Source organism: Aegilops tauschii, chromosome 2 (assembly GCF_002575655.3).
Source record: "Aegilops tauschii subsp. strangulata cultivar AL8/78 chromosome 2, Aet v6.0, whole genome shotgun sequence".
NCBI classification, from domain to species: Eukaryota; Viridiplantae; Streptophyta; class Magnoliopsida; order Poales; family Poaceae; genus Aegilops; species Aegilops tauschii.
In genome coordinates this window covers 481835056-481848468 of record NC_053036.3, presented here as the reverse complement: position 1 = coordinate 481848468, position 13413 = coordinate 481835056, and positions in this window count along the sequence as shown.

The window sequence follows — 13413 nt, the reverse complement described above, 5'->3', positions numbered from 1 at the left end:
ATGAAGAAGCGATGGCGGGCCCGGATTCCGACAAATGGCTAGAAGCCATGAAATCCGAGATAGGATCCATGTATGAAAATGAAGTATGGATTTTGACTGACTTGCCCAATGATCGGCGAGCCATAGAAAACAAATGGATCTTTAAGAAGAAGAGAGATGCGGATGGTAATGTGACCATCTATAAGGCTCGACTTGTCGCTAAGGGTTATCGACAAGTTCAAGGGGTTGACTACGATGAGAATTTCTCACCCGTAGCGAAGCTGAAGTCCGTCCGAATCATGTTAGCAATTGCCGCATACTATGATTATGAGATATGGCAGATGGACGTCAAAACAGCATTCCTTAATGGCTTCCTTAAGGAAGAGTTGTATATGATGCAGCCGGAAGGTTTTGTCGATCCTAAGAATGCTAACAAAGTATGCAAGCTCCAGCGCTCAATCTATGGGCTGGTGCAAGCATCTCGGAGTTGGAACATTCGCTTTGATGAGATGATCAAAGCGTTTGGGTTTACACAAACTTATGGAGAAGCCTGTGTTTACAAGAAAGTGAGTGGGAGCTCTGTAGAATTTCTCTTATTATATGTGGATGACATATTATTGGGAAATGATATAGAATTCTTGGAAAGTATAAAGGCCTATTTGAATAAGTGTTTTTCAATGAAGGACCTTGGAGAAGCTGCTTATATATTAGGCATCAAGATCTATAGAGATAGATCAAGACGCCTCATTGGTCTTTCACAGAGTACATACCTTGACAAGATATTGAAGAAGTTCAATATGGATCAGTCCAAGAAGGGGTTCTTGCCTGTATTGCAAGGTGTGCAATTGAGCACGGCTCAATGCCCGACCACGGCAGAAGATATAGAAAAGATGAGTGTCATCCCCTATGCCTCGGCCATAGGTTCTATTGTGTATGCCATGCTGTGTACCAGACCTGATGTAAACCTTGCCGTAAGTTTGGTAGGAAGGTACCAAAGTAATCCCGGCATGGAACACTGGACAGCGCTCAAGAATATCCTGAAGTACCTGAAAAGGACTAAGGATATGTTTCTCGTTTATGGAGGTGACGAGGAGCTCGTCGTAAAGGGTTACGTCGATGCTAGCTTCGACACAGATCTGGATGACTCGAAGTCACAAACCGGATACGTGTATATTTTGAATGAAGGAGCAGTAAGCTGGTGCAGTTGCAAGCAAAGTGTCATGGCGGGATCTACATGTGAAGCGGAGTACATGGCGGCCTCGGAGGCAGCACAGGAAGCAGTCTGGATGAAGGAGTTCATTACCGACCTAGGGGTGTTTCCCAATGCGTCGGGCCCGATGACTCTCTTCTGTGACAACACTGGAGCTATTGCCCTTGCGAAGGAGCCCAGGTTTCACAGGAAGACCAGGCATATCAAGCGTCGCTTCAACTCCATTCGTGAAAGTGTTCAAAATGGAGACATAGATATTTGTAAAGTACATACGGACCTGAATGTGGCAGATCCGTTGACTAAACCTCTCCCTAGGGCAAAACATGATCAACACCAGGATGCAATGGGTGTTCGATTCATCACAATGTAACTAGATTGTTGACTCTAGTGCAAGTGGGAGACTATTGGAAATATGCCCTAGAGGCAATAATAAATGGTTATTATTATATTTCTTTGTTCATGGTAATTGTCTATTGTTCATGCTATAATTGTGTTATCCGGAAATCGTAATACATGTGTGAATACATAGACCACAACGTGTCCCTAGTAAGCCTCTAGTTGACTAGCTCGTTGATCAACCGATAGTCATGGTTTCCTGACTATGGACATGGGATGTCATTGATAACGGGATCACATCATTGGGAGAATGATGTGATGGACAAGACCCAATCCTAAGCATAGCATAAAAGATCGTGTAGTTTCGTTTGCTAGAGCTTTTCCAATGTCAAGTATTTTTCCTTAGACCATGAGATCGTGCAACTCCCGGATACCGTAGGAGTGCTTTGGGTGTGCCAAACGTCACAACGTAACTGGGCGACTATAAAGGTGCACTACGGGTATCTCCGAAAGTGTCTGTTGGGTTGGCACGGATCGAGACTGGGATTTGTCACTCCGTATGACGGAGAGGTATCTCTGGGCCCACTCGGTAATGCATCATCATAATGAGCTCAATGTGACTAAGGCGTTAGTCACGGGATCATGCATTGCGGTACGAGTAAAGAGACTTGCCGGTAACGAGATTGAACAAGGTATTGGGATACCGACGATCGAATCTCGGGCAAGTAACATACCGAATGACAAAGGGAATTGTATACGGGATTGATTGAATCCTCGACATCGTGGTTCATCCGATGAGATCATCGTGGAACATGTGGGAGCCAACATGGGTATCCAGATCCCGCTGTTGGTTATTGATCGGAGAGGCGTCTCGGTCATGTCTACATGTCTCCCAAACCCGTAGGGTCTACACACTTAAGGTTCGGTGACGCTAGGGTTGTAGAGATATGTGTATGCGGAAACCTGAAAGTTGTTTGGAGTCCCGGATGAGATCCCGGACGTCACGAGGAGTTCCGGAATGGTCCGGAGGTGAAGATTTATATATAGGAAGTCAAGTTTCGGCCACCGGGAAAGTTTCGGGGGTTACCGGTATTGTACCGGGACCACCGGAAGGGTCCCGGGGGTCCACCGGGTGGGGCCACCTATCCCGGAGGGCCCCGTGGGCTGAAGTGGGAAGGGAACCAGCCCCTAGTGGGCTGGGCGCCCCCCCATGGGCCTCCCTCCTGCGCCTAGGGTTGGAAACCCTAGGGTGGGGGGGCGCCCCACTTGCCTTGGGGGGCAAGGCACCCCCTTGGCCGCCGCCCCCCCATCTGGATGGGGCTTGGCCGGCGCCCCCCCCCCCCCCCCCGCTCCCAGGGGGCCTATATAAAGGAGGGGGGAGGGAGGGAAGTAGGATGACAGCCTTGGGCGCCTCCCTCCTCCCTTGCTACACCTCTCCCTCTCGCAGAAGCTCGGCGAAGCCCTGCCGAGACCCGCTACATCCACCACCACGCCGTCGTGCTGCTGGATCTCCATCAACCTCTCCTTCCCCCTTGCTGGATCAAGAAGGAGGAGACGTCGCTGCACCGTACGTGTGTTGAACGCGGAGGTGCCGTCCGTTCGGCACTCGGTCATCGGTGATTTGAATCACGGCGAGTACGACTCCGTCATCCACGTTCATTGGAACGCTTCCGCTCGCGATCTACAAGGGTATGTAGATGCACTCCTTTCCCCTCGTTGCTAGTATACTCCATAGATGGATCTTGGTGAGCGTAGGAAAATTTTAAAATTATGCTACGATTCCCAACAGGCGTGGTGGTGGAAGTAGCGAGGATCCCGGCAGGGCTTCGCCAAGCGCAAGCGGGAGAGAGAGGTGTCACGGGAGGGAGAGGGAGGCGCCAGGGGCTAGGGTACAGCAGCCCTCCCTCCCCCCTTATATAGGCCCCCTGGGGGGCGCCGGCCCTGGGATCCCATCTACATGGGGGGCGGCGGCCAAGGGGGGGGGAACTCCCCCCCCCCCCAAGTCAGGTGGGGCGCCCCCCACCCCCAGGGTTTCCAACCCTAGGCGCAGGGGAGGCCCATGGGGGGTGCACCAGCCCACCAGGGGCTGGTTCCCCTCCCACTTCAGCCCATGGGGCCCTCCGGGATAGGTGGCCCCACCTGGTGGACCCCCGGGACCCTTCCAGTGGTCTCGGTACAATACCGATAACCCCCGAAACTTTCCCGGTGGCCGAAACTGGACTTCCTATATATAATTCTTCACCTCCGGGCCATTCCAGAACTCCTCGTGACGTCCGGGATCTCATCCGGGACTTCGAACAAATTTCGGGTTTCCGCATACTAATATCTCTACAACCCTAGCGTCACCGAACCTTAAGTGTGTAGACCCTACGGGTTCGGGAGACATGCAGACATGACCGAGACGCCTCTCCGGTCAATAACCAACAGCGGGATCTGGATACCCATGTTGGCTCCCACATGTTCCACGATGATCTCATCGGATGAACCACGATGTCAAGGATTCAATCAATCCCGTATACAATTCCCTTTGTCAATCGGTACGTTACTTGCCCGAGATTCGATCGTCGGTATCCCAATACCTCGTTCAATCTCGTTACCGGCAAGTCACTTTACTCGTACCATAATGCATGATCCCATGACCAGACACTTGGTCACATTGAGCTCATTATGATGATGCATTACCGAGTGGGCCCAGAGATACCTCTCCATCATACGGAGTGACAAATCCCAGTCTCGATCCGTGCCAACCCAACACGTTTATAGTCACCCAGTTACGTTGTGACGTTTGGTACACCCAAAGCACTCCTACGGCATCCGGGAGTTGCACGATCTCATGGTCTAAGGAAATGATACTTGACATTGGAAAAGCTCTAGCAAACGAACTACACGATCTTTTGTGCTATGCTTAGGATTGGGTCTTGTCCATCACATCATTCTCCTAATGATGTGATCCCGTTATCAATGACATCCAATGTCCATAGTCAGGAAACCATGACTATCTGTTGATCAACGAGCTAGTCAACTAGAGGCTTACTAGGGACACGTTGTGGTCTATGTATTCACACATGCATTACGATTTCCGGATAACACAATTATAGCATGAACAATAGACAATTATCATGAACAAGGAAATATAATAATAACCATTTATTATTGCCTCTAGGGCATATTTCCAACAATGTATCTTACAAACCTCTATGTCTCCCTCCTTGACTTGATCGCGGATGGAATTGAAGCGTCTCTTGATGTGCTTAGTTCTCTTGTGAAATCTGGATTCCTTTGCCAAGGCAATTGCACCAGTATTGTCAGAAAAGATTTTCATTGGACCCGATGCACTAGGTATGACACCTAGATCGGATATGAACTCCTTCATCCAGACTCCTTCATTTGCTGCTTCCGAAGCAGCTATGTACTCCACTTCACACGTAGATCCCACCACGACGCTTTGCTTAGAACTACACCAACTCACAGCTCCACCGTTCAATATAAACACGTATCTGGTTTGTGACTTAGAGTCATTCGGATCAGTGTCAAAGCTTGCAACGACGTAACCATTTACAACGAGCTCTTTATCACCTCCATAAACGAGAAACATATCCTTAGTCCTTTTCAGGTATTTCAGGATGTTCCTGACCGCTGTCCAGTGATCCACTCCTAGATTACTTTGGTACCTCCCTGCTAAACTAGTAGCAAGGCACACATCAGGTCTGGTACACAGCATTGCATACATGATAGAGCCTATGGCTGAAGCATAGGGAACACCTTTCATTTTCTCTCTATCTTCTGAAGTGGTCGGGCATTGAGTCTGACTCAACTTCACACCTTGTAACACAGGCAAGAACCCTTTCTTTGCTTGATCCATTTTGAACTTCTTCAAAACTTTATCAAGGTATGTGCTTTGTGAAAGTCCAATTAAGCGTCTTGATCTATCTCTATAGATCTTGATGCCCAATATATAAGCAGCTTCACCGAGGTCTTTCATTGAAAAACTCTTATTCAAGTATCCTTTTATGCTATCCAGAAATTCTATATCATTTCCAATCAGCAATATGTCATCCACATATAATATTAGAAATGCTACAGAGCTCCCACTCACTTTCTTGTAAATACAGGCTTCTCCAAAAGTCTGTATAAAACCATATGCTTTGATCACACGATCAAAACGTTTATTCCAACTCTGAGATGCTTGCACCAGTCCATAAATGAATCGCTGGAGCTTGCGTACTTTGTTAGCATCCTTTGGATCGATAAAACCTTCAGGTTGTATCATATACAACTCTTCTTCCAGAAATCCATTCAGGAATGCAGTCTTTACATCCATTTGCCAAATTTCATAATCATAAAATGCGGCAATTGCTAACATGATTCGGACGGACTTAAGCACGCTACGGGTGAGAAGGTCTCATCGTAGTCAACTCCTTGAACTAGTCGAAAACCTTTCGCAACAAGTTGAGTTTTGTAGACAGTAACATTACCGTCAGCGTCTGTCTTCTTCTTGAAGATCCATTTATTCTCGATGGCTTGCCGATCATCAGGCAAGTCAACCAAAGTCCACACTTTGTTCTCATACATGGATCCCATCTCAGATTTCATGGCCTCAAGCCATTTTGCGGAATCTGGGCTCATCATCGCTTCCTCATAGTTCGTAGGTTCGTCATGATCAAGTAACATGACCTCCAGAACAGGATTACCGTACCACTCTGGTGCGGATCTTACTCTGGTTGACCTACGAGGTTCAGTAGTAACTTGATCTGAAGTTACATGATCATCATCATTAGCTTCCTCACTAATTGGTGTAGGAGTCACAGGAACAGATTTCTGTGATGAACTACTTTCCATTAAGGGAGTAGGTACAGTTACCTCATCAAGTTCTACTTTCCTCCCACTCACTTCTTTCGAGAGAAACTCCTTCTCTAGAAAGGATCCATTCTTAGCAACAAAATATCTTGCCTTTGGATCTGTGATAGAAGGTGTACCCAACAATCTCTTTTGGGTATCCTATGAAGACACATTTCTCCGATTTGGGTTCGAGCTTATCAGGTTGAAGCTTTTTCACATAAGCATCGCAGCCCCAAACTTTAAGAAATGACAACTTTGGTTTCTTGCCAAACCATAGTTCATAAGGCGTCGTCTCAACGGATTTAGATGGTTCCCTATTTAACGTGAATGCAGCCGTCTCTAAAGCATAACCCCAAAACGATAGTGGTAAATCAGTAAGAGACATCATAGATCGCACCATATCTAGTAAAGTACGATTACGAAGTTCGGACACACCATTACGCTGTGGTGTTCCGGGTGGCGTGAGTTGCGAAACTATTCCGCATTGTTTCAAATGAAGACCAAACTCGTAACTCAAAGATTCTCCTCCACGATCAGATCGTAGAAACTTTATTTTCTTGTTACGATGATTTTCCACTTCACTCTGAAATTCTTTGAACTTTTCAAATGTTTCAGACTTATGTTTCATCAAGCAGATATACCCATATGTGCTCAAATCATCTGTGAAGGTGAGAAAATAACGATACCCGCCGCGAGCCTCAACGTTCATCGGACCACATACATCAGTATGTATGATTTCCAACAAATCTGTTGCTCACTCCATTGTTCCAGAGAACGGCGTTTTAGTCATCTTGCCCATGAGGCATGGTTCGCAAGTACCAAGTGATTCATAATCAAGTGATTCCAAAAGTCCATCAGAATGGAGTTTCTTCATGCGCTTTACACCAATATGACCTAAATGGTAGTGCCAAAAATAAGTTGCACTATCATTATCAACTTTGCATCTTTTGGCTTCAATATTATGAATATGTGCATCACTACTATCAAGATTCAATATAAATAGACCACTCTTCAAGGGTGCATGACCATAAAAGATATTACTCATATAAATAGAACAACCATTATTCTCTGATTTAAATGAATAACCGTCTCGCATCAAACAAGATCCAGATATAATGTTCATGCTCAACGCTGGCACCAAATAACAATTATTCAGGTCTAAAACTAATCCCGAAGGTAGATGTAGAGGTAGCGTGCCGACCGCGATCACATCGACTTTGGAACCATTTCCCACGCACATCGTCACCTCGTCCTTAGACAATCTTCGCTTAATCCGTAGTCCCTGTTTCGAGTTGCAAATATTAGCAACAGAACCAGTATCAAATACCCAGGTGCTACTGCGAGCATTAGTAAGGTACACATCAATAACATGTATATCACATATACCTTTTTTCACCTTGCCATCCTTCTTATCCGCCAAATACTTGGGGCAGTTCCGCTTCAAGTGACCAGTCCCTTTGCAGTAGAAGCACTCAGTCTCAGGCTTAGGTCCAAACTTGGGCTTCTTCACTTGAGCAGCAACTTGCTTGCTGTTCTTCTTGAAGTTCCCCCTCTTCCCTTTGCCCTTTTTCTTGAAACTGGTGGTCTTGTTGACCATCAACACTTGATGCTCCTTCTTGATTTCTACCTCCGCAGCCTTTAGCATCGCGAAGAGCTCGGGAATTGTCTTATCCATCCCTTGCATGTTATAGTTCATCACGAAGCTCTTGTAGCTTGGTGGCAGTGATTGAAGAATTCTGTCAATGACAATATCATCCGGAAGATTAACTCCCAGTTGAATCAAGTGATTGTTATACCCAGACATTTTGAGTATATGCTCACTGACAGAACTATTCTCCTCCATCTTGCAGCTATAGAACTTATTGGAGACTTCATATCTCTCAATCCGGGCATTTGCTTGAAATATTAACTTCAACTCCTGGAACATCTCATATGCTCCATGACGTTCAAAACGTCGTTGAAGTCCCGGTTCTAAATGGCACACTGAAGTATCGAGTAGTCATCAGCTTTGCTCTGCCAGACGTTCATAACATCTGGCGTTGCTCCTGCAGCGGGTTTGGCACATAGCGGTGCTTCCAGGACGTAATTCTTCTGTGCAGCAATGAGGATAATTCTCAAGTTACGGACCCAGTCCGTGTAGTTGCTACCATCATCTTTGAACTTAACTTTCTCTAGGAACGCATTAAAATTCAACGGAACAACAGCACGGGCCATCTATCTACGAAAACATAGACATGCAAAATACTATCAGGTACTAACTTCATGATAAATTAAAGTTCAATTAATCATATTACTTAAGAACTCCCACTTAGATAGACATCCCTCTAATCATCTAAGTGATCACGTGATCCATATCAACTAAACCATGTTCGATCATCACGTGAGATGGAGTAGTTTTCAATGGTGAACATCACTATGTTGATCATATCTACTATATGATTCATGCTCGACCTTTCGGTCTCAGTGTTCCGAGGCCATATCTGCATATGCTAGGCTCGTCAAGTTTAACCCGAGTATTCTGCGTGTGCAAAACTGGCTTGCACCCGTTGTATGTGAACATAGAGCTTATCACACCCGATCATCACGTGGTGTCTCGGCACGACGAACTTTCGCAACGGTGCATACTCAGGGAGAACACTTATACCTTGAAATTTAGTGAGAGATCATCTTATAATGCTACCATCGAACTAAGCAAAATAAGATGCATAAAAGATAAACATCACATGCAATCAATATAAGTGACATGATATGGCCATCATCATCTTGTGCCTTTGATCTCCATCTCCAAAGCACTGTCATGATCACCATCGTCACCGGCGCGACACCTTGATCTCCATCGTAGCATTGTTGTCGTCTCGCCAACTATTGCTTCTACGACTATCGCTACCGCTTAGTGATAAAGTAAAGCAATTACATGGCGATTGCATTTCATACAATAAAGCGACAACCATATGGCTCCTGCCAGTTGTCGATAACTCCGTTACAAAACATGATCATCTCATACAATAAAATTTAGCATCATCTCTTGACCATATCATATCACAACATGCCCTGCAAAAACAAGTTAGACGTCCTCTACTTTGTTGTTGCGAGTTTTACGTGGCTGCTACGGGCTGAGCAAGAACCGTTCTTACCTACGCATCAAAACCACAACGTTATTTCGTCAAGTATGTGCTGTTTTAACCTTCACAAGGACCAGACGTAGCCACACTAGATTCAACTAAAGTTGGAGAAACTGACACCCGCCAGCCACCTGTGTGCGAAGCACGTCGGTAGAACTAGTCTCGCGTAAGCGTACGCGTAATGTCGGTCCGGGCCGCTTCATCCAACAATACCGCCGAATCAAAGTATGACATGTTGGTAAGCAGTATGACTAGTATCGCCCACAACTCACTTGTGTTCTACTCGTGCATATAACATCTATGCATAAACCTGGATCGGATGCCATTGTTGGGTAACGTAGTAATTTCAAAAATTTCCTACGCACACGCAAGATCATGGTGATGCATAGCAACGAGAGGGGAGAGTGTTGTCCACGTACCCTCGTAGACCGTAAGCGGAAGCGTTATGACAACGCGGTTGATGTACTCGTACATCTTCACGATCGACTGATCCTAGTACCGAACATACGACACCTCCGTGATCTGCACACGTCCGGCTCGGTGACGTCCCACGAACTCACGATCCAGTAGAGCTTCGAGGGAGAGCTTCGTCAGCACGACGGCGTGATGACGGTGATGATGAAGCTACCGGCGCAGGGCTTCGCCTAAGCACTGCGACGATATGACCGAGGTGGAATATGGTGGAGGGGGGCACCGCACACGGCTTAGAACAATCAACTTGTGTGTCTCTAGGGTGCCCCCTGCCCCCGTATATAAAGGAGCAAGGGGAGAGGCCGGCCGGCCCTTGGTGCGCCCAAGGAGAGGAGGAATCCTCCTCCTAGTAGGAGTAGGATTCATCCTTTCCTAGTCCTACTAGGAAGGGGGAAGGGGAAGGAAGGAGAGGGAAAGAGGGGCCGCACCCCCCTCCCCTAGTCCAATTCGGACCCCCCTTGAGAGGGGGCGCGCCACCTCCTGGGCTGCTGCCCTCTCTCTCCCCTAAGGCCCACTAAGGCCCAATACTTTCCCGGGGGGTTCCGGTAACCCCTTCGGCACTCCGGTTTTCTCCGAAATCACCCGGAACACTTCCGGTGTCTGAATATAGTCGTCCAATATATCAATCTTTATGTCTCGACCATTTCGAGACTCCTCATCTTGTCCGTGATCACATCCGGGACTCCGGACTATCTTCGGTACATCAAAACACATAAACTCATAATACCGATCGTCACCAAACGTTAAGCATGCAGACCCTACGGGTTCGAGAACTATGTAGACATGACCGAGACACGTCTCCGGTCAATAACCAATAGCGGAACCTGGATGCTCATATTGGTTCCTAGATATTCTACGGAGATCTTTATCGGTCAAACCGCATAACAACATACGTTGTTCCCTTTGTCATCGGTATGTTACTTGCCCGAGATTCGATCGTCGGTATCTCAATACCTAGTTCAATCTCGTTACCGGCAAGTCTCTTTACTCGTTCCGTAATGCATCATCCCGCAACTAACTCATTAGTCACATTGCTTCCAAGGCTTATAGTGGTGTGCATTACCGAGAGGGCCCAGAGATACCTCTCCGACAATCGGAGTGATAAATCCTAATCTCAATCTATGCCAACTCAACAAGTACCATCGGAGACACCTGTAGAGCACCTTTATAATCACCCAGTTACGTAGTGACATTTGATAGCACACAAAGTGTTCCTCCGGTACTCGGGAGTTGCATAATCTCATAGTCATAGGAACATGTATAAGTCATGAAGAAAGCAATAGCAATATACTAAACGATCAAGTGCTAAGCTAACGGAATGGGTCAAGTCAATCACATCATTCTTTAATGATGTGATCCCGTTAATCAAATGACAACTCATGTCTATGGTTAGGAAACTAAACCATCTTTGATTCAACGAGCTAGTCTAGTAGAGGCATACTAGTGACACTCTGTTTGTCTATGTATTCACACATGTACTAAGTTTCCGGTTAATACAATTCTAGCATGAATAATAAACATTTATCATGATATAAGGAAATATAAATAACAACTTTATTATTGCCTCTAGGGCATATTTCCTTCAATTCCATCTTCAGGGAGTCATTGCTGTCTCAACTTCTAACCCTAACAAAACTCGAGGAAACATCTAAAAACGGAGCCCTCCCGCCGTCAAGGATCGGGATCCACCGCGCCGCCATGGCCCTAAGGCCACCGGAGATGAGGCGGACCGACAGGAGGCAGAGGAACCCTAGGCTTTTTTAGGAGGGAGGAGGCAGCTACATGCTCCTAGCACATTATTTCGTTTTTAGTTATTAAAAAGCAAAAATCCTCAAAAAAAACTTATAAAGCAAAAGCCCCTAAATAAGGCCGAAACAACCCCAAATCTCTACTACTATTAAAAGAGCAAACGTGAGCTTTCCTATAGACACACCGCAAAGTACACACAGGAAAACCATGAACGTCCGATCTAGCAGACTAAATCACACCCAACTGCTCACGTGACATCTGTGAGTTCAACGGTTGAGATGAAATGTTCTGCCGGCAGACCTGCCCTCGCACGGTCATGCCAGACAACCCAACAGCCAACGATCGCTACATCCCAGGAGCAAATTACGAGTGGTTTCCTTTTTTCCATGATGGTGATTAAATGCGACCCTGCATGCAAGGAAATCAATTAAAGCTTGAGACGTCAACGGAGCTAGCTATGCATGCATCCCGTCCAAACATTGCACAGATTTGTTTTAGATCCCCACAACGCCTTCCGCCTGGGCTCCTGGGGCGAGGCCGCTTCCGGTCAAGCCTCCTCGACGTCGCAGGGAAGTGCCGCACCGATCCCTAGGGATCCTCACCGAAAGGTACGACCCGCTGATGACGCACCTGTTGGGCACGGTCATCGTGAACGTCGCCTCCTCCACGGCCACAGCCCGGGATCGACGCCGGACACCTGCTTTCGTCCAAGCGGTTTCACGGGGATGCGTTGCAGCCGCAGCTGTGGGACGCTGTCCTCGGCATGCTCCGCCGCGTATCGGAGTTGGCGGTGTCCGGCCTGCCCGTGGAGGCCGGCCATCGTCGGCCACCCGGCGTTCGCGTCCATGATGGACCTGCAGTGCCGCGTCATGTTGTCGGCCGACCTCAGTGAGCCGGCGTCCTGCGTGTTGCATGGCTTCGCGCGGGAGGCCGTGGCGCACTCCCTCAGGCACAACGTCTCAGACTTCTTCCCTGCGCTCGCCGCAGCCGTCGTCCGGTGCGGCTTTACCACACACTTGGCGGCTTCTATGGCATGTGCAGCACCTACAACAACAACGTCGGCGCCCTCAACGGCCCTCGACGATGTTCGCCTCAATTTGCTGGACGCCCTACGCTTCAGTGCCCTCCCTGCATGAGGTCGTCTCGGGAGTATCCCACGATGGCGCCCTGAACGGCTATGTGTCCAATTGTACATGGTAATCAGATGGTGCGGATATTCACGTGCAGTCATATGGCGAGATGAATGCTATTGTCTGATGGAGAATAAGGCACTTTATATTGTGGTGGAAGTTATATTTGACCAGTTGACCAAGGTATTTCCACAACCTCATGTGTAATATACACACATTGATAAGAATCCACTTTGATCACCATTGATAAGATGGTTGCTGCCAACACCATTGTGTATCAAAAGATTTCAGAATAGAAAAATATGGGCCATTTTAGCTCAAGCCGTAGCAAGATGAAGCTCCACCACGGTGGTGTAGACGTGAGTAAAATCTAAATCTCTAGACTTTGTCACTTGGACTCTGTACTTGTATATTTGCATGTGGTGCTTATTATTTTGTTCCATCAAAGAAAGAGTTTGTAGTATTTATGTTTTGTGTACTAAATAAAGATACTAAGGAGATGACAAGTAAAAATATAATTAATTTTCATGTTACTCCCAAGGTGAGAAGAGAAGTAGTGTCATTCCTGATTATTTTT